The 10,981-nt window shown below is 44.7% G+C and overlaps 1 non-coding gene across 1 annotated transcript; it reads right to left on the bottom strand.

Annotated features, from left to right (window-relative positions):
- Window positions 1–1,701: 1,701 nt before the first annotated feature.
- On the bottom strand, window positions 1,702–1,784 carry trnal-uaa (transfer RNA leucine (anticodon UAA)). The gene has a single exon. It is a non-coding gene; the product is annotated as a tRNA-Leu (tRNA).
- Between the last annotated feature and the right edge of the window lie 9,197 nt (window positions 1,785–10,981).

Genomic DNA, 10,981 nt, shown 5'->3' with positions numbered 1-10,981 from the left:
GAGGCACTTGCGGGTGGTGTATTCGCGGCATTTTGGCATCTTTTTTTTCATTTTCGGTCTACTATTTCGAGTTCATTGCGCAGACTTCTGAAGAAGACTTTTTGGAGTCGAAATGGTAACTGTGTTTTCTCTCGAAAGACAGACGTAGCTTTATTTCTGTTCTCTTATAAATTGATCTTCTTCTGATCTTTGCAAATGAAGTAGGGCGCATTACTATTGCTCGGTTTGAGTTTTAAAATCAAGAGAAACATGAAGGAGAGAATATCAAAGAACACAAAGTTCTGAGTTGTTAACATAATTTTTGCAGCAATGGTGGACATAAAGGTCAAATTAAGATAACGGTTCAAGAACACCGTTAGTCTGTGGAAGTGGTATGTGACTTTAGTTCCAAATATATGTTTCCGTTCTTCCAGTACATCTTTTTGACTCCCAGAAAACATTGATTGTTTTCTGTATTCACTTTGTTTCGCGACATCTGTCTTCTGGTCGACCAGGGACAACTTGAATTTGCGTCTGCATTGAATAAGATTTCGCTCTTTCTTTCGAGAAGCAAACCTGTGCATTATGTACCACTTACCATGCTGATGGCTAAGAAGTTCAAAATGAATTACGGTTTACGGATCGTGAGCAAGAATGAAGTGATCCACTTGCGAACAGATGTCACCACGCCCTATTCCTACATCGGGCCTGAACGGTCTATTGGCAGAGTCTGCAGACAGGAAATGTCGAAGTGACTAGTCCTTTGTTCAGTTTGATTTGATACCAATGGTAGTGCTGTTCTGGTGCAGAAATGTGTCAACATCTCTGACATTAGAGTCAATATTTAAGTCACATCTACTCCATGCAGTGTCTTCTCATATCTGAACATGCTGGCACGAAAACATCTAGCTCCGATAGCAAAACTTTTTTTCATTAAACTGGGAGTATGTTTAACTAAGCAATTCAGACAGCCATGATGAATAATTGGCATTTGGTTCTTCAAGCTGACCTCTCCACACCAACTGCTCCAACGAAGGCCGTGGATAAGTTCCCCATCGATTATTTTGGTCAATTTTAGCCTCAACAACAACCAATTGTTCTGAACAATGCTACACCACAAACAGAGGGCTAAGTCTGATTTTCATCGTTAATTTTCAATTTCAGTTCTGAATGCACAGTTTCTTACGAATGTGGACAGCAGAAGACCGTTAACATTCCATTTCTAATATTTCGAGAAAATTCTACTCCGCTGATATCGCCTTGCCTTTTCACATAGCAAGCCAGGAACCTGAATCAGTCGAGTTCCTTTCCACACATGGAATTGCTTTTTTCTAATTCATTGACTGCTGATATAATAGATCATTGCCCTTGAGAGTCAGCTGTAAATTAGGTTGAACTTTCTCAGCTTGACTTTCAACTGATCCTGAAAAAGATGTCATCACCTGCAGGTAAATGTATTGCATTGCTTCTTGTTTTGCTGAATTCCACCTCCCGAACATCCGAATTTCATGATAGTTCGACAAATGTGTTGACACTGATTCGTGTTGGAAGTTGGTGGCTTTTTGTGTCTCGACACATAATTTATTCAATTAGATGACTGGGTCAGTCTTGAAATTACTTCGGATTCTTCACAGTTGAAAATTTACTTTCGATTGAATGCAAAGCTCAAGCTCCACGAAATTCAAATTCTGCAAATGAATTAATGACTTTTAAAAGATTCTACGCTGTGAACAGGATTACGAACCTGCGCAGGGTGACCCCATTGGATTTTAAATCCAACGCCTTAACCTCTCGGCCATCACAGCTGCGGCAAGCCTGTTAATTTTCATAGTAAAATAACTGAATTCACTTGTTGGAAGAACAAATTGTCAAGACCCAAAGATTTCGCCAAATCATTTGCAGATGCCCAGACGAACGGTACCTTCGCAGATTGACAGGCTTTCACCGCAAACTAGATTCTGACACAGCTGAAGTTGTGGGAATGATTCTTCGTAGAATTATAGAGTCACGGATGTACACCACACGAAGAGAGGATCATTGTCTCACTGCGTCCGATCGATTTTGACTCAATTGCTCATCATCTGGTGCCAAATTAGATATGCTGTTGTGTTTTAATATTCATCGAAATATGGTATTAGAAATATTGATGCTAAGTCCATAAACACTAGCTACATTCGTAAAAACAATATCGGAATTAGAAAGAATGCAGAACCAATTTACATGAATGGATCCAGCAACTAATCCGTAAGTTCTGACATCAGGTAATGAATTTGTGAGCGCAAAAGGGGAAGATTAACCAAAGGTTTGGAACTTGAAATCGTCTTGACGGAATTATTTCCAAAGTTTTTGCGGTTGTTCTAGAGTCATCAAGTCCTTGAACAATACAACACGGAAAGTAGTCCTTCTTTCCAACTTGACCATGGTGGACAGTTATCCTAAATTACTAGGTCCCATTTGCCAACATTTGGCCCACATCCCTCAAAACCTTGTTACTCTATATCCATCCAGATGCCATTAAATTTTACAGTTGTACCAGTCTACAACAATTTCTCTGGCAGCTCATTCTGGACACGACTGAAAAAGTTGACCCTGACGTCCCTTTTAAATCCTTACCCTCTAAATGTAAACCGATGTTTTCTAAATTTTGACTTCCTCACCAGCCGGAAAACACCGTGACGAGTCAACCTATCCATGTCCCTCATGATCTAATAAATAGCAACGATTTGACTTTATCATACTTGTCAGGAGGGAAATGTGTGGAGATTATTTGTCGAAGGTATGAAGTAGAAAGTCTTATGTACAGATTTTTTGAAATGCATCTTGGAGAAGTTTTTAATAAGTCATTGCAGTCTAGTAGCAGTTGTAGAAGTCTGTTGCGAAAGCTGCAGAAGGATTTCAGGGCACGAGAACGAAGCATTATTTCCAATGTATGGTGGCTCAGTTCGACCGCACTTGGACGACAGTATGAGGAATTACAATCCTCAATTTAGGAAAGATACTAATGCCATATGAGGAATACCACGAATGGTGTTTCGCCTTGATATAATGGATGAACGTTAGTCCTCTGAATTTTAATTGGGCAAATCCGGCCTTTTTTTAACAGTTTCAAAACAAGAGAGGTAATCTCATTGAGAGTTGCAAAATATTTGAAGAGATAAACAGGGTGGTGCAATTAAATTTTGTTCCCTCATTGGTGAATCTAGAAGCAGGAGAGGAGAATTTTAAAATGAAGCATTGTGATTTATGACCAGGATGAGAACTATTGATTTTTGTCTTAGCCTTGAGAAGTCTCACTAATCAGCGCTACAGTGAGCCTTGGATATTTGGTCTTTGAATGCATCACTATCAGCCTGACCCGCCGACACTTACTGCATCACTATAGACCTGACCCCTCACACTTACCGCCTTAATATCAGCGTGAACCCCTCAAACTTACTGCATCACTATCCATCTGGCGCCCTCACATTTACTGCGCCACTTTCACTTCGAGACCATCATTTTGACTGCGTCACTATCAGCCTGACTGCCAAGCACTTACTTTGTCACTATCAGTCACACCCTTACACTTCCTATGTTACTATCACCCTGACTCCTTACACTTACTGTGTCACTATCAGCCTGACTCCATCACACTTATTATGTAAGTATCAGACTGACGCCTCACACTTACGGTGTCACTACAACACTGCCTCCTCAAACTAACTATGTCACTATCATCTTGACCCTCTCACATTTACTGCCTCACAATCACACTGACCACCTCACACCTACTGCTTCACTATGAGCTTCAACACTCACACGTACAGCATCACTACCAGCCTGACTCACTCACACTTATCACCTGACAAGCAGAATTACTCTCTCAAATTTATTTCATCATTATTAGGCTGAGGCACTCACACTGACAGCGTCACTAACAGCCTGACACCCTCATGCTTACTGCGTTGGTATCTCCCTGATCCCCTCAGAATTACTGCGTCACAATCACTCTGACCCCCTCATACTTGATGCGTCACTATACTTCTGGCACCCTCATACTTCCTGCATCACTCACACCCTGACACATGCGCACCTACTGCATCCCTATCAGCCAAACCCCACTCACTCACGGCGTCACTCTCTCTCTAACCTGCTCACACTTCATGCGTCACCATCACCTTGATACCCTCTCACTTAGTGCATCAATATCAGCCTGACCCCCTCACGCTTACTGCATCACTCCCAGCCTGAGCCCTTCAAATGTACTGTGTCACTATCAGACTGACCCACTCATACTTACAGCATCACTATCACCTTGAGCCCCCAAACTTAGTGCGTCCAGATCACCCTGAACCTTTCACTCTTCTTGCGTCACCTTCAGCCAGACCCTGCACACTATCACTCTAACCTCCTCATACTTGCTGCATCACTATAACTCTATCCCACTCACACCGTGTGTGTGTCACTATCACCCTGACAACTCATACTCACTGCACCACTATTATCCTGACTCCATCACAATTAATATATCATTATCAGCCTGACCCCTTACACTTACTGTGTCACTATCAACCTGTCCCCTCACATTTCCTGTGTCACTTTCAATCTGACACCCTCAATGTGTCTGTGTCACTTTCACCCTGAACACGTCACACTTACTGCATGGGTGTCTACCTGAAACCTCGCACATGTTGTGACACTATCATCCTGAGCGGCTCACACTTACTGCGTCACTAGCACACCAACACTCTCACCTTCACTGCATCACTATTAGCCTGACCTGCTCACACGTTTTGCGTCACTACTACCCTGACCTCTTCACAATTGCTGTGTCGCTATCAGCCTGAGCCCCTCACTATCACGCTGACCAAGCTCACAATTACAGCATCACTATCAAACTCACCACCTCACACTTCCTCTGTCATTATCACCCTGACCCTCTCACACGTAATGCGTCACTGTCACACTGAGACACTCACATTCTCTGCGTCGTTATCAGCCAGACCCGCCGGCACACAGCGTCACTATCAACCTAGCCCCTCACACTTGCATGCCTCAATATCAGCGTGAACCCCTCACACTTACTGCGTCACTGTCCATCTGCCTTCCTCACACTTACTGCACCAGTTCCACCTTGACATCCTCATTTTTACTGCGTCACTATCAGCCTGACAGCCCCACAAATATTGCGTCACTATCAGTTACGCCCTCGCAATTCCTATGTTAATATCACCCTCACTCCTAAAACCTACTGCGTCACTATCAGCCTGCCTCCATCACACTTTTTGCGTCAGTATCAGACTGACGCCTCACGTTTACCATGTTACTAAAACTCTGCCCCATCACACTGACTGCGTCACTATCAGCCTGACTCCTCAGACGTACTGCGTCACTATCACTCTGAACCACTCACACTTTTTGTATCAGTTTCAGTCTGACGCCTTGCACTTACTGTGTAACTAAAACTCTCTCCCCGCACACTGACTGTGTCACTATCAGCTTGACCCCTTCACACTTACTGCGTCAATATCAGTCTGACCCCTCAGACTTACTGCGTCACTCTCACTCTGATACTCTCTCATTTACTGCGTCACTTTCACCCTGACCTCCTCACATTTACTGCGTCACTATCACCTTGACCCACTCACACAGTCTCTGCCATTTTCACCTTGTCGGCCTTATTTTTACTGCGTCACCATCAGCTTAACCACCACACACTTATTGCGTCACTTTCAGTCACGCCCTCACACTTCCCATGTTACTATCACCCTGAATCCTTACTCTTATTGTGTCCCTATCTGTCTGACTCCTCACACTTACTGTATCACTATCAGCCTGACTCAATCACATTTATTGTGTCAGTATCAGACTGACGCCTCTCACTTATCTTGTCACTAAAACACTGCCCCGTCACATTGACTGTGTCACTATCAGCCTGACCCCCTCACACTTACTGCTTCACTATCGCAATGCCCCTCTCTCACTTACGACGTCATTTACACCCTGACACCCCACACTTGCTGTGGCACTATCACACTGAGGGCCTTACACTTACACTTACTACGTTACTATCACACTGGTATCTCACACCCACTGTGTCACTATCATCCTGAGCCGCTTACACCTATTGCGTCACTATCATTTTGACCCCAACTGCGTCAGTCTGATACTGACACAATAAATGTGATGGAGTCAGGCTGATAGTGACACAGTAAGTGTGAGGGGTCAGACTGCATCAATATCAGCCTGACCATCTCACACATACTGCGCCACTACCAGGCTGACTCCCTCACATATACTGCGTCACTATAAGACTTACCCACTCATGCTTACTGCGTCACTATCACCCTGACTCGCCACTCTTGCTGCATCAAGATCATTGTGCCCCCATACACTTACAGCGTAACTATCATCCTGACAATGTCATACATACTTCGTCAAGATCAGACTGATCCCCTTAAACTTAATGCGTCAGTATCAGCTTCAACACTCACATTTACTGCGTCACTTCTAGCACTACCCCTGCACTCTTACTGCAACCTTATCCACCTTACCCCGTCACATTTACTTCATCACTATCAGCCTGAGACACTCACACTTACAGCTTTACGACAACCTGGCCCTGTGAGTGCATTTACATCACTCTCACCCTGACCCCTTGCCCATACTGCGTCACTATAAGCCTGGCCCCTCAAATGTTCTGCGTCACTATCACACTGACATCTCACACTCACTGCGTCACTGTCACCCTGACCCCATCACACTTGCCATGTCACCATCACAATGACACATTCACACAGTCTGTTTCACTGTCATCCTGACACCTCACACTCACTGGATCACTACCATCCTCCCCCTCATACTGACCTGTCACTGTCATCCAGAGCCGCTCACACTTATTGCGTTCCTATCACTCTGCTCCCAACACACTTACTGCGTCACTATCAGCCTGACACTCGCACACTTCCTGCATCACTATCAGCCTGACCCCTCACAATTTCACCGTGTCTATCAGTCTGACTCCTCACATTTCCCGCATCACTGCCACCCTGTCATTTAACACTTACTGGCCAGTATTAGCCTGACGCCCTCAACATACTGCATCAATATCAGCCTGAACACTCACACTTACTCCGTCACCATCACGCTGACCCCCTCATACTCACTGCGTCACTATCACCCTGTCCCCTCACATTTCCTGCATTAGGATCACTCTGACTCACGGACACTTACTGCATCACTATCAGCCTGACCCCGCACACATACTGTGACACTATCAGCCTGACCCCACCACACTTACTGCTTCACTATCAGACTGACCCCTCACACTTACCGCATCACTAACAGCCTGACACCTCACACTTACTGCGTCACTATTCCCCTAACACCTCACTTTTATTGGCCACTATCAGCCTGATGCTCACAACTTACTGTGTCACTGCCAGCCTGAACGCACACACTTACTCCCTCACTATCACCCTGACTGTCTCACACTCACTGCGACAGTCTCTGCCTGACCCCTGCACACTTACTGCGTCACTATCACCCTGTCCTCTCCCACGTTATGCGTCAGGATCAGCCTGACATAGTAACACTTACTGCATCCCTATCAGCCTGATCTCTCTTCAATTACTGTGTCAGTATCAAACTGACCACTCACTCTTACTGCGTCACTCTCACACTGACCCCTCACACGAAGTGCTTCACTATCACCCTGACCACCTCACACTTACTGCGTCACTATCGGTCTGATCCCTCAGACTTACTGCATCACAATCACTCTGACCCCCCCAAACTGCGTACATATCGGCCTGATCCACTCACATAGTCTGCATCACTACCACGCTGACACCTCACCCTCATTGTGTCACTATCATCCTCACTCCATCACACTTATTCAGTCACTGTCAGCCTGATCCCCTGTAATGGAAAATTATCATTTCTTGTGAAATCAGTTTGAAACAAAGAAGTATGGACCTAACTTTGCAAAAAGACCGAAAAAATGTAAAGTTCAACCTAATTTTCAGCTGACTCTCAAGGCCAATAATCTATTATATCTGCAGTCCATGAATTAGAAAAAGCAACTCCATGTGTGGAAAGGAATTCGACTGATCCAGGTTCCTGGCTTGAGGTGTGTTAAGGCAAGGCGATATATAGTATAAAGGGAATATGTGAAAACCGTCAGGCGTCCATTTTATGAGGCGTCTTACAAATGTGTCGGGTCCACTCTGCAAATTTCAAAATTAAACTTTTCCTTTGCTCTTGGTAGCATTTGAGTCGAATCGATTGAAATCCCACGGCAGTAAACTTGGGGGCTCGCCTGGGACCCTGCGACTGGGTAAGATTTTGAAGATTCCCAGGAGGTGTACGCGCCACTGCCTTGAAGGTCTTTCACTCCATCTCGAGCACTGAATTGGCCCCTTTGCATGAGAGAACTGGGGATAAGTGGATCGTTCCAGAGTCGCGTTCCGAATCGAATAGGGTCGGGGTAAGAGTTGTGGCTAAAGTAATCCGACATGGAGACTCGTTCGAAGAGAATAAATGAACCAGGAAACGGGACCAGTGAACTCTCAAGCGATATTCGAGTAAAACTCAAGTGAAAGGATTGCCGTCTCGAGAGAGTTTAAGAGACAGCAAGATTAACGTCGGTATAGACTTGAAGCCACCATGTGCCACGTTGGAGTCGCCAAAGCTGTACCGGTTACGTGGGTTCTTGGTTTGTGAAAACCAAGGCAATGAGGCGGTCGCAACCAATGAGAGGGGACCTCGGCAGGTAAAAACAAGTTATATTGGCAAAGAGAAGATTATGGTATCGTGAGAGAGAGAGACAGACAGACAGATAGACAGACAGACATAGAGAGATGTTCACTTTTCCAATATCCATGAAAATCGGCTCCAACAAGAGCGAACAAAAAGAGGGTCGACAGACAACTCGGAATGGTCAAGAAAAAATACAATATATGATAAATAATTATGGCCCGGTTTCTGTAAAGCAGTTAAAAATGTAAATCAAGGAATGTGGTTTTCTGGAGGAAGGAAGTTTTAGTAACATGCAGTTGCAAATGCTGAGGTCACCGTTGGAGGAGAGAGAGAAGGAGAAACGGAAGGGTAAAATAGAACCTGTGAATTGGAGTGCTTATAACATGTTGAAGGCTGAGCCTGATTTCAGGGAAAGAAAATCTCGAATAAAGGATAGATCAAGTACACGTACAAACACCAACGCACATGCACACACACACGGAAAACAACCTAATGAAGCTGTACAGTGTCTTAAGACTGGATCAGATCCAAGTCAACGGTCGCCGCCTCAGGGTCTTCTGAATCACCAATAGCATATCGTACCCACAATCAATTGAAGCAAGAATCCCTAAAGAAGTTGAGACAATGTCCCAGTACCTTAAGCGCCTCACGAAAGTCGATAACGTCTATTGTGGACTGATACCACCCAAGGACATAACGACGGCAGAGATCACACTGTATGAGGCAGACCTGAGGAGCAGCTTCATCAATGGAATGAAGTACGAAACAACAAAATAGGTAATAATATCCGTGTATTACCTGGGACACGGGAAAGCTGAATTAGATAGAACAATACGTGATACATGCTGAAAAATTGCTGGCTCAAGAGAACCATAACCGGAAATTAAAGATGCAACAGCAATCACATAAACATCAGCTTATTATGATGCAAATGGTCGTTCAGCAGTTGGAGGGAGGAACTGCGGGAAAAGAGAGAGGCAAAGGTGGAGTTCGCAAAAGAGGAAGGGATCGCGGAAGTGTGCTTGCAGAGATAGATCTGGCTAGTGCTTTGTTTGAGGAGCAATGGACCACTAGTCGAGACAGTGCCCGCACAGACAGCCTCAATCGGTCCTGGAGGCTGGACAGCATAGTGACTGACAGGGGACGACTGAGGTTGAGGTGGGAAGGCCACAAGGTACAGGTAAGCCTCTTTCCTTTATATTTGGCTATGAAGAATCCCTTATGCTAATCACTTCTACTAACCTAACGGGCACTGAGATGTATCCCAACTCTATATTGAATATTGAGATTGCGGAGTGTGGACAATATATTCAATAAACCAATGATGCGTATATGTCGATGCCTACCTCTATGTTATATGTGGAAGGTACACCAGTTACCTTTTTGGTAGATACATGGCCAGCACATTCACTCCTCAAATCAAGACAGTTCAGAGAGTTGACGCCAATAAAGATGAGTGGAATGTTCCTGAACTCAATGGAGGCATCAGGCTTCGTGATATGAGAGAGTTGTACCGCACCCATATTTTGTGAAATCAGTAATGTGCATACATTCTAATTCTCAATTTTGTTAGCGGAATTCTGTCCTTTACATTTGATGGCTCGGGATCTCATAGTGAGACTGGGGTTGTATTTGCTCAGTACTCCGACGGGCTTGCAGGTAATTAAAAGGGAAGATTCACAAGTGTAAACTGCAAAATACAACGCACGACCCCTTGTGTATGTCTATGAGTGGCGATTAAGCCGGAGAGCAATGAGTTCAATAAGCAATTCACTCGCCCTGGAAGCAGGTAACCATGTTAATCATATCAACATCGATTTTTTTTTTGCGGGAATATGCTGCACTGCACAGCACACATACACCAGGATTGCCCTGATCACCCATAAGAGAAGTATTGGTTCAGGAGATTGGTTAAACCAGGTCAGTTGTTATTGTGCGAATTTTATTGAAGGGATGACAGATGTGCAGTCAGTGTGAACTTATGTAAAGTACCTGTGACGGCAAGTAAATTCTATATTTTTGATGTGGAAGGCTGCGCTCCTCGCGTGTCACTGGCGAAGGTGTCCAGTGACAATTGGCAGGATTTGGGGCCATGGGTACTAAAGGCATAAAGAACGAAATGCTGAGTGTTCTGGGACGATGTGGGTATGTGGTTCAATGCAGATGTGCGGACATATAGGAAGAAATTAATTTGTCTAACTCAGGCAATAGAACAGTCGAGGTAACCCCCGCGAGCCCTGAAGAGCCTCGAAGGCCTGCCTGG

The sequence above is a fragment of the Chiloscyllium plagiosum genome, unplaced genomic scaffold, assembly GCF_037043375.1.
Source record: "Chiloscyllium plagiosum isolate Xiang-an unplaced genomic scaffold, Cpla_swu_hap1 HiC_scaffold_42, whole genome shotgun sequence".
NCBI lineage: Eukaryota > Metazoa > Chordata > Chondrichthyes > Orectolobiformes > Hemiscylliidae > Chiloscyllium > Chiloscyllium plagiosum.
This window is presented reverse-complemented; position numbering and strand designations above follow the sequence as displayed.